At 39.8% G+C, this 10,386-nt stretch overlaps 2 non-coding genes across 2 annotated transcripts; one reads left to right on the top strand and one right to left on the bottom strand.

The window, feature by feature from the left end:
• Positions 1-911: 911 nt before the first annotated feature.
• On the bottom strand, positions 912-1,020 carry LOC112704741 (small nucleolar RNA R71). Its single transcript, XR_003155350.1, has one exon. It is a non-coding gene; the product is annotated as a small nucleolar RNA R71 (small nucleolar RNA).
• Positions 1,021-8,971: 7,951 nt separating this feature from the next.
• LOC112704485 (small nucleolar RNA R71) lies at positions 8,972-9,075 on the top strand. The gene has a single exon (XR_003155109.1). It is a non-coding gene; the product is annotated as a small nucleolar RNA R71 (small nucleolar RNA).
• Positions 9,076-10,386: the final 1,311 nt, after the last annotated feature.

Genomic DNA, 10,386 nt, shown 5'->3' on the forward strand with positions numbered 1-10,386 from the left:
TATATTTTTAATCACATCTTTTTCAAAATAGTTTTCAATCATATCTTTTTGATTTCTAATTTCAAAAGCTTTTTCAAAAATCACTTAATTTCTTTCCCACTCCTAGTTTTCGAAAATCATCAATCAAAATTTCAAAATTTCTTATTTTAAAATCTTTTACTTTAATTTCAGAAATTCTTCCCCTCTTCTCACATCCTTCCATTTAATGGACTAACACTCCTCCTCAATGCACAATTCGAACTCTATCTTTCTTGATAAGTTCGAATTCTTCTACCTCTTCCTTCTATTTTTCTTTTCCTCTGACACCTCAAGGAATCTCTATACTGTGACGTAAAGGATTCCATATTTTCTTGTTCTCTTTTCTTTCATATGAGCAGGAACAAAGCAAAAGCATTCTTGTTGAGGCTGACCCTGAACCTGAAAGGACCTTAAAGCGAAAGCTAGGAGAAGCTAAAGCACTACTCTCTATAGAGGACCTAATAGAAATCTTCAAACTAGAAGAAGACATGGCAGCCGAAAACAACAACAATGCCAACAATGCAAGGAAAGTGCTGGGTGACTTTACTGCACCTACTCCCAACTTCTATGGGAGAAGCATCTCTATCCCTGCCATTGGAGCAAACAACTTTGAGCTTAAGCCTCAATTAGTTTCTCTAATGCAACAGAATTGCAAGTTCCATGGACTTCCATTGGATGATCCTCATCAGTTTTTAGCTGAATTCTTGCAAATCTGTGACACTGTCAAGACCAATGGGATTAACCCTGAGGTCTACAGACTTATGCTATTCCCTTTTGCTGTAAGAGACAGAGCTAGAACATGGTTGGATTCACAACCTAAAGAAAGCCTGAACTCTTGGGAAAAGCTAGTCAATGCCTTCTTGGCAAAGTTCTTTCCACCTCAAAAATTGAGTAAGCTCAGAGTGGAAGTCCAAACCTTCAGACAAAAGGAAGGTGAATCCCTCTATGAAGCTTGGGAAAGATACAAACAATTGATCAGAAAGTGTCCTTCTAACATGCTTTCTGAATGGAGCATCATAGGTATCTTCTATGATAGTCTGTCTGAACTGTCCAAGATGTCATTGGACAGCTCTACTGGAGGATCTCTTCATCTGAAGAAGACGCCTGCAGAAGCTCAAGAACTCATTGAAATGGTTGCAAATAACCAATTCATGTACACTTCTGAAAGGAATCCTGTGAACAATGGGACGAATCAGAAGAAAGGAGTTCTTGAGATTGATACTCTGAATGCCATACTGGCTCAGAACAAAATATTGTCTCAGCAAGTCAATATGATTTCTCAAAGTCTGTCTAGAATGCAATCTGCACCAGGCAGTACTAAGGACGCTTCATCTGAAGAAGAAGCTTATGATCCGCCGAGTTCGATTGTGTGGAACTCTCCTCCTTTGCCTCGAAGATTTAGACTTTCGTTATAACAGCAACGCGCCATATTTTGATCTGCTTTTATTGTAGCTATCCCTTCTGTAGTTGGGAATTTCATACATAAATGTGGAGTAGAAACTATTGCTCCGAGTTAATTTAACGTCGTTCGACCTATTAAGGCATTGTAGGCTGAGCTTACGTCGACCACGATATAGTCTATCTTAAGTGTTCTGGATTGGTTCCCCTTTCCAAAGGTTGTGTGTAACGATACGTATCCTAGTGGCTGTACTGGGGTGTCCCCAAGTTTGAACTGGCTGTTCGGGTATGCTTTTAGCTCTTTTTCTTCTAAGCCGAGCTTGTCGAAGGCAGTTTTGAATAGAATGTCGGCAGAGATTCCTTGATCAATTAATGAACGGTGGATGTTGGCATTTGCCAATATAATTATGATGACCATGGGGTCGTCATGTCCTGAGATAATTCCGGATGCATCTTCTTTGGTAAACGTGATTGATGGGATGTCTGGCACTTCTTTCTTGCCTTCGACGTGGTATACTTCTTTGGATCACGCCTTGCTTTTGTGTTGATAACCCTCTGCTTTGGCGAAGTTATCCTTGCGGGTTAATATCCGGGCTTTTAGTGACTTGTCCAACGACTTTTTAGAACCCTTTTTAGTCTCGGATAACGTACGTAGCCCTGTTTGAGATTGTGCCTTCCTTGAGTGGGGTTGTATCCCTTTTGGCTAAGCACATTTGAGCCTTAAGTTGTTTCCCAAATTTTTGGCTTGTTCTTTTTTGAGATCGTGCTTTCAGAGTTTCGATCTCTTTGAGGAAGTCGTGCTCAAGCATCCTGACTTTGGTCGATCTTGAGTAGTTTCTCCTTGTGCGAGTTTGGTGTTGCCCCTTTTTAGTTTGTTGAGAGGTCTTTTCAGCCTTTTTCCGACTTGTTTGTTTTCACTGCTCGGGCTTTTTAGTCATAATCCGATAACTTTTTATAGTTTGTTTGGATGACTTTTTTAGCGCCGTCTTTGAGGCCGTGCTTTTCGCTTTTTAAGTAGTTTCTTTTTTCAAGACTTCGTACTTTTCAGCGAAGCACTTATGGCTTTTGTCTTTTGACCTTTCCTTGGCCGTTTGCGAGATGTCTTTGTCCCCTTTGTGGATCTTTGTAGAGTGTCGGTACTTTGTTGTCCGACCTCTTTTGATCACTTTTGGTTTTGTCTACTTTCTGCTTGGTCGAGGTGGTCCTTGGGGCTAACTTGTCCGATGACTTTTTAGTGTTCTCGTAGAACACTTTTTAGTCATTCTGAACAATTTTTGATAGCCTTGTCGTGGAGCCATGGCTTTTTGGCCGGAGCTATGTCCGTTTAGCGCACGTTTTTTGTTAGTCCGACTTCTTCTTGTTGGTCCAAGCTGTAGCTTTCGTTGGTCTGACTTCTTCTTGTCGGTCCAAGCTGTACCTTTCGTTGGGTCCGACTTCTTCTTGTCGGTCCAAGCTGTAGCTTTCATTGGTCCGACTTCTTCTTGTCAGTCTAAGCTGTAGCTTTCGTTGGTCCGACTTCTTCTTGTCGGTCCAAGCTGTAGCCTTCATTGGTCCGACTTCTTCTTGGACCTCTTCTTGTCGGTCTGAGTGATAGCTACGATTTTACGAAATTGCACAATCGGCAAAAATTCCTTCCGGCAAGTGCACCAGTTATCGTCAAGTAAAAACTCACAATAGAGTGAGGTCGAATCCCACAAGGATTGGTTGAGTGAGCAATTCGGATTAGAAGTGTGTTCTAGTTGAGCGGAATCAAGATTTAGATGAGAATTGCAGAATCTTAAATTGCATGAATTAAAGAGCGAGAAGCTAAATTGCTGAAATTAAAAAGGGATCGGGGTGATTGCATGAATTTAATTGCAGAATGTAAAGAGAAAGTGGTAGATCAGAAATGGGGAATTCATTGGGTTTCAGGAGATATTGAGATCTCCGAATCAAAACATTTTTATTCCTTCCTCAACCAATGCATTCATTGAATTTTGCTTGGCAATCTTATATGATTGGATCCCAATCCCTTGGCTCACCAATTCTCTCTAAAAACAAACAAATTCCCAATCCCTTGGTTTAAATGTTCATAAGAAGAGATGATGCTCGATCACTGATTATACCACACAGTTTCATGAACCACAATTTGGTAGGATTACATGTCACAATATCCATCCAAACCCAAATCCAATTCACTGTGAGAAAGCTTCTCTAGCATGAATCCTCCATTCCTTTCCCAAGGTTCCGAAGGATTCCAATTATGGATAGTTTCTTTCCCAAGACAACTAACCAATGGAATTAGATCGAGAAGCTTTCTAACAAAATTCAAGAGAAAAGATTGAAGAAGAAGATAAAAACTGTTATTGATTCATTGAATTACAATAGAGCTCCCTAACCCAATGAAAGGGGTTTAGTGAGTCATAGCTCTGAATTCAATTACACAAAGTATGAAAACTAGAAAAAAATGATCCAAAAGTCCCCAAGTCTAAAAGTGCTAACTAACTTAAATTCTATCCTATTTATACACTTTCTAAATTGAGCTTCTGTTGTGTTTCTTGGGCTTTGAGGCCTTTCCCTGATTTCCTTTTGCCTTGAGTTTATGATCCATAATCCTGATGAGGCTGCTGATCCAATTCTGTAACATTCATTGAGCCAACTTAGTGATAATCAAGTAATGATTCCAGACTCATCAATTCTTCAGGCCCAATCCCATAAACCATGATATTCAATTGGGATTCATACCAGAGTATGTTTAAGTCAATGTTTGTGCTCAAATGCTAACTTAAACTGCAATATCTTTGGCCCAGAAACCCTTTCAAAAAGTGGCGTTTAAGTTGCAGTTTAAGCTTTAGTTTAAGGTTAAACTGAAGCTTAAACGTGGAAATGGAAGAAGGCAACCCTGGAGGGTCAAGTAATCGAAAACATTTAAGCTTCAGTTTAAGGTTAAACTGAAGCTTAAACGTGGAAATGGAAGAAAGCAACTACGGAGTGTGGAATGGTCGAACACGTTTAAGCTCCAGTTTAAGCTTAAACTGGAGCTTAAACGTGGAATTGAAGAAAGCAACCCTGGAGTGTGAATTTGGTCGAACACGTTTAAGCTTCATTTTAAGGTTAAACTGAAACTTAAACGTGGAAATGAGAAAGCAACCCTGGAGGAGAAAAATAGTCGAACACGTTTAAGCTCCAGTTTAAGGTTAAACTGGAGCTTAAACGTGAGAATGCTCCCTGGTGAGAAATTGGGTCGAACACGTTTAAGCTCCAGTTTAAGGTTAAACTGGAGCTTAAACGTGGAAATGCTCCTTGGTGCAATTCTCATTCTGGCGTTTAACTTCCAGTTTAAGGTTAAACTGGAGGTTAAACGCCAGTTTCAGCATTTCTCAGCTTTCATGATTTTGGCATTTAAGTTCCAGTTTAAGCTTAAACTGGAGCTTAAACGCCACTTCCCAGCATTATATGGCTTGGCAGTTTAAGTTCCAGTTTAAGCTTAAACTGGAACTTAAACTCCACATGTGATATTCAAGCTTCCTTTATTGATTTTGTTGCTTCTTTGCCTAACCTCTTCTTCCCTGAAATCATCCAAACAACTGCATCAAAGTCTTGCAAAATTTCATGAGAAATCTTCCATTCATAGAATTCAAGTAATATAACTAAAAACCCATGAAATTTGCATCAAAATCATACTGTTTGGATGGTTCATTGCTTTGTTATTCATTTAACCATTCTTGGTTACTTTAAGCTCAAGAAAATGCATAAAACAACTAAAACTAACAGAAAAATGCTAGTGAAACTAGCCTAAGATGCCTTGGCATCACACAACACCAAACTTAATACTTGCTTGTCCCTAAGCAAGTCCTGCGTTATTTGAGAAGAAAGTATGAAACAGAAAGCAATTACATTGGCTATATTAGCAAGCATTTGAAGTTCATCAGAAGGGTTTTATGCAGAAAGTTGCAGCATCACTTTTTCATTCTTATCAGGTAAGATTATCACTTTTTCATTGCATCCATCAAACACTGCTATGGCCTCTTGTTATTCTTATGTCCTTGGCACTTTTCCCTTCTTTGTTTTTCTTTTTCTTAGAGCTCCTTTGCTCCTTGTTTGCTCAGTGTCATGTGTTGCACAAGCCTTTGGCATTTTCTTTTTCTTCTCAGTGCATTACACATATCCACTACAGGCATTTTAGTTCACATTTCTTCTTGAGACATTGGTGCCCAGCACCTCTTTGTGTGACTAAATGTTTTGTATTTAGGTTGCTCTTGATAATGGACTTTTGGTTGATAATCCCGGGTTAGTTAACCCAAGTTACCAAGTGTTGAAACACTCCTCAGAACCTATTCATCCAAGCATATCCTTAATACATAAACACCACAGGCATTTGTCTCAGAAGTTCAAACCATTGGTGCCTAGCTTATTTTCTCAATTTTTTTGCTTTTTGGTTGCCCTTTTTCAGTGGCTTTTTCTTCTTCTTTTTCTTTCTTTTTCATGGCCAAAGACATTTATTCATCAAGATCCATAGACAGTATTCAAACTTCTACACAAAAATGATAATTCTATACTCAATTTCCAGTGATCTGACTAAACAATCAAGCATGCATACCACCACTTAATTCTACTTGATTTGTCACTAATTGAGCCAAGTTACTTTTGTTCAAACTTTTCTTTTATTTTTGGAAACAGAACAAGCATGGCAAGCATTTGTTTAAGATGGTGAAGTTATATCCAAACATCTAGGCATTCACTTTATTCAAAGCAGTAAACCAACACTCATACTAAAAACTTCACATTCCAGAAAGATTCAACAATTACAATTTAAACCAGAACAAGCATGCTTTTGTTTGCCTTTTAAAGAATGGTCAAGGAACAACACCACCTTGTGAAATTTCTTGTTTTCTCTTTGTTGCCAGGAAACAATTTGATTTCTCCTTCTTCTCCTAGTTGTTGCTTCATGTTCTTTCTAAGATCCTTGTTTCCTTTCCTGCAAAGAGTGATGAAGTTGCTTGCTTCTCAAGCACTTGAGTGGTTAGCTCAACTATGTATGGGCAAGTGTCTGAGTCTTAAGTTGGTGTGTGAACACCAAACTTAGTCTCCTACTTACTCCTCTGCTCTTTAAATCCTTGAATCCTCCTTGGAATGAAGTTGCTGCTAAGGATTTTAAGCATTTCTGTGATTGCTTAGAATGGTTATTCCTTTCATATAATTCAAAGGTTGTTGTGTTCGGTTGATCTGTATGGTGGAACACCAAACTTAGAGTCACACATTCCCCTTTGAATTATTGATCCACGAATTCATTGTTTGGTGTGAAACACCAAACTTAATTCTTTGCAATGCACAGAAACTACTTCACCTTTTTATTGAAACAAATAAAAGAAACAGCAAAGGAGTATTACCTCAGGTTGGGTTGCCTCCCAACAAGCGCTTCTTTAACGTCATTAGCTTGATGGTTGTCCCTTGTTAGGGTGGATTGTAGTGCTTGATGTCCTCTCCTCTCACTATGAAAACGTCCCCATTTGATTCCTTCATGATTTCCAAATGTTCCATAGAAAGAACTTTCCTGATTGTGAACACTTGAGGGAGCTGGGAAGGAATGGTTTTGAGGCCAGGTGGGATTGGCAGATAATGACTTGATATCACTTTATCTCCTGGAGAGAAACCTTCAGTGGGAATTTTCTTGTTTCTCCACCCTCTTGGCAATTTCTTTACAATTCTTCCCTCTCTCTTGAGGATTTCTTCATTGACTCTTATGCCAGGAGGATCCTTCTGATCTGTTTCTATTGATTCTTGTGGCTTTAACTCTTGCAATTCTTGTTTGCCTTCCAAGGACTGTTTCAGAGTTTCAGCTGCTGGATTGCTTTCCTCCAAACACAGATGGCTACTATCATCCTTAGGCTTTTCAGGTTCTGGTTCAGGCTCAGATGCATGTTTGAAAACATGGAAAATGAGCTGTTCATCATGTATTCTCAAAATTAGCTCTCCTTGTTCTATATCTATGAGCGCTCTAGCAGTGGCTAGAAATGGCCTTCCCAGACTGATAGGGTGTAGGTAGCTTTCCTCCATGTCCAAAATGACAAAGTCTGTGGGGAAGAAATAATTTCCCACTTTCACCAGCACATTCTCAACTACCCCTTCAGCTTGCTTCTGAGTTTTGTCAGCCAGTTGTATGATTACATCAGTGGATCTCACCTCATTCAGTTGTAGCCTCTTCATAAGAGTCAGAGGCATCACATTTATGCTAGCTCCTAGATCACAGAATCCTCTGTCAATTTTTGTTTCCCCTATGATGCAGGGGATATGAAAACTTCCTGGGTCTGTTTTCTTAAAGACTATGTCCTTCTTGATGAGGGCACTGCATTCTTTGTTCATTATTACAGTTTGTCCTCCCTTCAAAACTCTTTTCTTGCTCAGCAATTCCTTCAAATACTTGATATGTGTAGGCATCTGCTGGAGAATCTCAAGAAAGGGAATATTGATATGGAGAGACTTAAATGTCTCTAAAAAACTTGAATATGTTTTCCCTTTTTCACCTCCTCCTAACCTCTGAGGAAATGGTGCTTTTGGTTGGTATGTTTCCAGCATGCCTTTATTTTGCAGTTCCTTGGCTTGCTCAGTTTCGCTTTCCTGCTTAGCTTCTTCCACACCTTCCTTCAAGATTTCTGGCTCCTGTTCTGAGGGTCTGATTCCTTCTTCTTCTGAGACTTCCTTCAATATGGTGATGGCCTTGTATTCTTCCCATCTCACTCCCTTTTGTTCCCCTTTAGGATTCTTTTCTGTGTCACTAGGGAACACTGCAGTTGACTTGGGGGCCTGTTGAGATAGCTCTCCTACTCGAGACTCCATCCTCTTGAGTTTTTCACCATGGTTCCTTAAGGTAGATCTCACATCATCCCTAAAGCTTTTCAACTCACTTATGTCCTGACCCATGTTTGCTAGCATTCCTTCTATCCTGTTTAATTGATCTTGAAATTGTTGGTTCGGATTGGATTGGGCAGGTTGATTATTTTGGCCATGATATGGTGGTTGGGAGTAAGTGTTTTGTGTGGCTTGGTATGATCTTTGGTTGGAGTTTTGGTATGTGGAATTGTTATGTTGGTTGGGGTTGTAAGGTTTGTGGTTTTGTGGTTGGGTTTGCTGGTTTCCCCACCCAAAGTTTGGGTGGTTTTTCCAGCCTGGGTTGTAAGTGTTGGAATGTGGATCATATGGTTGCCTTTGTTGATTTCCCACATAGTTGGCCTCTTCCCAATCACCTCCTTCAGTGCTTACTTCCTCTTGATCTTGTGTGTGTATTGCAGCCACTTGATTTGTTTTTAAATTCCTGGTGAGCTCTGCTAGTTGCTTGGCAAACACCTTGTTTTGGGCTAAAATTGTATCAACATGGTTCAGCTCCATGACTCCCTTAGTGTTGTGTCTCTCTGAAGCATAGTAGTACTCATTCTCAGCCACTGTCTCAATCACTTCAATGGCTTCTTCCACAGTCTTTTTCCTGTTCAATGAACCTCCTGATGAATGGTCTACAGCCTTCCTTGATTCATAAGAAAGTCCATCATAGAAAATATGCAGTTGCACCCAGTCATGGAACATGTCTGGTGGGCATTTCCTTGTCAAATCCTTGAATCTCTCCCATGCCTCGTAGAGAGTTTCACCATCTTGTTGTCTAAAAGTCTGAACCTCAGATCGAAGCCTATTGACCTTTTGTGGGGGGTAGAAACGTGCCAGAAACTTGCTTTCCACCTCATCCCAGGTTGTTAGGCTCCCCCTTGGAAATGATTCCAGCCACTTAGCTGCCTTGTCCCTAAGTGAAAATGGGAACAAGAGCAGTTTATAGGCATATTCCTGAACTCCATTGGACTTCACAGTGTCGCAAATTCTCAAGAATTTTGTGAGATGTTGGTTTGGATCTTCATTAGCACTACCACCAAATGAACAATGATCCTCCACCAGTGATATTAGCTGTGGTTTGAGTTCAAAATTGTTGGCCTGAATGGGTGGTTTCTGAATGCTGCTACCACAATTCCCAGAGGTTGGGTTTATGTATGAACCAAGAACCCTCCTCTCGGGAATGGCATTGTTTCCATCAGCTCTCTCATGGTTGTGAACTTCTCTATCCATGTTGAGATCTAGAGCTTCCTCAAAATTGTCCTCAGATTCTCCTTCAGATTCTTCTTCTCTCGATACTCTCTTCCCTCTTGCTTCCCTTCTAAGTTTATGAAGGGTCCTCTCTGGTTCGGTATATGGAGGAGTTGATGTCTCTCCTCTCCTACCTGTCATACAAGAACACAGCACAGGCAACAAACAAGTGAAATACTCTTGGTTAATGGAAGAGTATGGTTAGAGCAGTTGAGGAATTAATTCAAATAGTTAGTGAGTCAGCGAGTTAGTTGCTTGAATTTAAAGGCATAAAGAAAGAAAGCAAGTAACAGAGTGCAGAAATTAAAATTCAACAAGTAACTTGAACTGAATTAAACAAACAAGAAAAATGCTCAATCTAGTTAACTTCCAATTTGAGAATTGTCAATCGAAAACCAATCCCCGGCAACGGCGCCATAAACTTGATAGCTACGATTTTAGGAAATTGCACAATCGGCAAAAATTCCTTCCGGCAAGTGCACCGGTTATCGTCAAGTAAAAACTCACAATAGAGTGAGGTCGAATCCCACAAGGATTGGTTGAGTGAGCAATTCGGATTAGAAGTGTGTTCTAGTTGAGCGGAATCAAGATTTAGATGAGAATTGCGGAATCTTAAATTGCATGAATTAAAGAGCGAGAAGCTAAATTGCTGAAATTAAAAAGGGATCGGGGTGATTGCATGAATTTAATTGCAGAATGTAAAGAGAAAGTGGTAGATCAGAAATGGGGAATTCATTGGGTTTCAGGAGATATTGAGATCTCCGAATCAAAACATTTTTATTCCTTCCTCAACCAATGCATTCATTGAATTTTGCTTGGCAATCTTATATGATTGGATCCCAATCCCTTGGCTCACCAATTCTCTCT

The sequence above is a fragment of the Arachis hypogaea genome, chromosome 7 (genome assembly GCF_003086295.3).
Source record: "Arachis hypogaea cultivar Tifrunner chromosome 7, arahy.Tifrunner.gnm2.J5K5, whole genome shotgun sequence".
NCBI classification, from domain to species: domain Eukaryota; kingdom Viridiplantae; phylum Streptophyta; class Magnoliopsida; order Fabales; family Fabaceae; genus Arachis; species Arachis hypogaea.